Below are 2,635 nucleotides of genomic sequence, written 5' to 3' on the forward strand. Positions count from 1 at the left end.
CTGCCATCCAGCAGAATCAGCATCGACAGCAACATCTCTGCCCTCAGCTTGTCTGAAAGTGAAGTATTTGAGTGGGAAAGAAACTTCTAGCGCTTGAGGTGCTCATTCCCATAGAATGGATGTATCTATGGGATGATAATAGGACTCTCTAACTGAGAAGAAGCCCAGGAAAAGCTCCTGGGCAATTCTTTCCATGTATTCAAAATTTGTTCTGGAATTTCACCGAGCTACTGGTGTCACTCAACAGTGCTGTTTCTCTATTGAAGCAAAAAAAAAAAAATCTAGGTTGACCCAAACCATTCAACTTCAAAACATGGCACTCAGATAACATGAGAGACAATGTGCTCATCATTAGCCACCATTGAATCCAGCAATGGGTGCACCAGGTCTCTAAATATTAGTCCTTAAATATAAACTCTCCTCCATAGCCAAAGATGCAGAAAAATTTACCAATCAACAAACAAAACCACTAACGAAACAAAAAAACCCCAACATTCCCAAGATGCGAGGTGGAGTCTAACTCACCCTCACATTTTGTAACAACACTAATCTACTCACTGAAACATTACATTTGACAATTCAGTTACCAGGGAAATGTACTTTTGAACAACAAAAGGCAATTCTAATAAACAGTACACAAATTTAAAAAAAACCTTTTTATTGGTTTTTGTGAATTTCACACCATGTATCCCAATCCCACTCATCTCCCCCAGCCCTTGTTCCAACCCTCCACCCTTGTAACCTCTACCTCAATAGAAGAAAATAATCTCATGGAAGCAATAGTGTGTCGCAGTGTGTCCCACAGTATTCCCTTTTGTCCACACTTCTTCGCTTGCAAATGTTCATTGCAATGACTCTTTGGTCTGGTTTGAGGCCTCTGGCTTCTGCTACTCTATCAGGACTGGATCCTCACTAGTACTCCTCTTGGATATCCTGCTGTTGCCCTGTGTTATGGAGATCCTGTAGTTTTGGATCTGTATGATAAGCCCCTTCATGTATCCCAATAGTTCATCATTGGGGTAAACATTGGGATGGGCCAATTCAAAGCCCTGGATCTGGGCCTGAGAGGTATCAGCCTGCCAGCTCCCACACCCTTGAGGCTGACTCACCCACAACCTTCAAAACCCCAGGCTAGCTCTGCCCTGCTGCCCAGGTGAGGTGAAGGCCCACTCTCTCTAGTGTTGCAGCTGGTGAGGGACATGGTCAGTTCTCCCACTCTCATGACCCCCTGGGGGGCCAGCTCTCCTGCTCTCCTGCTCCCAGGGCCAGGTCTCCCACCTGATACAGGTGGTAATTGGGAAAAAGAGCACCACATCCTTGAGACTGATTCACCTGCAACTCCTTCAGTGCTCAGGGCACTCTCCTGAGTACTGGAGTTTGAAGGCAAAGACTGAGCTCAGCTCTTCTGCTCTCATGTCTCCAGGGCCAGCTCTCCCACAATGCCTAAGTGAGGAGTGGGGCCAATTCAGCACAGCCCTCAGACATCAACGTGTCTCTGGATAGAAGCACAAACAAGGGACATCTGCAGGGCTTTTGGTGGTAACAGACCTCTAACTTCTTCAGGGCCATGGGCCTAGATGTGCAGCACAGCCCAGGAGCCAACCATGGTCTCACGTGGCATCACCAGCTACTCACAACAGGCAGTTCCTCACTACCCTCAACTCTCCAGTTCTGCCTCTCTTCAGAGTGCCCACATCCTTGTTTCTCTTTTTCTTCCATTTCTCCACCATTTGCTTCTCTTAGTGACACCTAGAGTCTCTGAATGTCTGGGGTCATCTTAGGAATAGTCTCAGGAGTGCTATTTCTCTCACAAGCATTAGGGCACCGAGCAGGAGAATAATCTTGAGCATGGTCCACACCCCCAGGCCTGTGCAGTGCTGGACTGGTAGTCATCTAAGGCCTGCTCCCTGTCTTGGCCCCATGACAACAGGTCTGGTGTTCATTCATCTCAGACTTGCTCCTCACCAGGCCTGCCCAAGTGACCACTTGCAAGAGGCATCTGTCTCAGACTCACTCCTGGCCAGGGCCTGTAGTCCCAGGTGGGGATCTTCTAGTCTTTGGTTTACTTCCCTGGGTGCCCAGCTGGGCTCGACTGGTGCCAGACTGGTGGTGATCTCGGTCTTGTTTTTTTCAGAAAGTGTTAGGCTACTAATCATTCAGATATTTGTAGGTCAGAAAACTGAGTGTAGACATAGCCTTTCTCCTGTCTGCCACCTACTGATGCACACGGGACACAGCAGCCACATCCGCAACGCCTCTAGAGGCAGCTTACAGTAATTTTCAATGGGGTATTATCTGTTCCCTAGAAGTGAGTTTCTTGCGGTTTCCTGGATTATGGGTAACTGAAGCTTTACAACAGTAAGTGGCATAGCCAGCCTCTCATGCACACTGTGTAACTCTATCTGGCTCACAAACCATCAGAAGGTAAGCACTTTTGGCTTTGCAGCCAGATGGTCTCTGTCACATCTGTTCAGTGCATCCTGAGGGAAGGTGCAAAAGCCTGGGTGTGGCTGGATTCCAGAAAGACTTCTGGCATTGCTACTGCTGAAGAGAAATACCATGTGAACTATGTATAACTTTAGTCATTTCAGCAGCAACATTTAAATGAAAAAGTAGCTTATGACATGGTAGCTTA

General features: G+C 47.3%; 1 non-coding gene across 1 annotated transcript; it reads right to left on the bottom strand.

Moving 5' to 3' along the window:
- Window positions 1-2,136: 2,136 nt before the first annotated feature.
- LOC114612357 lies at window positions 2,137-2,268 on the bottom strand. Its single transcript, XR_003709993.1, has one exon. It is a non-coding gene; the product is annotated as a small nucleolar RNA SNORA17 (small nucleolar RNA).
- Window positions 2,269-2,635: the final 367 nt, after the last annotated feature.

The sequence above is a fragment of the Grammomys surdaster genome, unplaced genomic scaffold (genome assembly GCF_004785775.1).
Source record: "Grammomys surdaster isolate TR1022 unplaced genomic scaffold, NIH_TR_1.0 129, whole genome shotgun sequence".
Classification (NCBI taxonomy): domain Eukaryota; kingdom Metazoa; phylum Chordata; class Mammalia; order Rodentia; family Muridae; genus Grammomys; species Grammomys surdaster.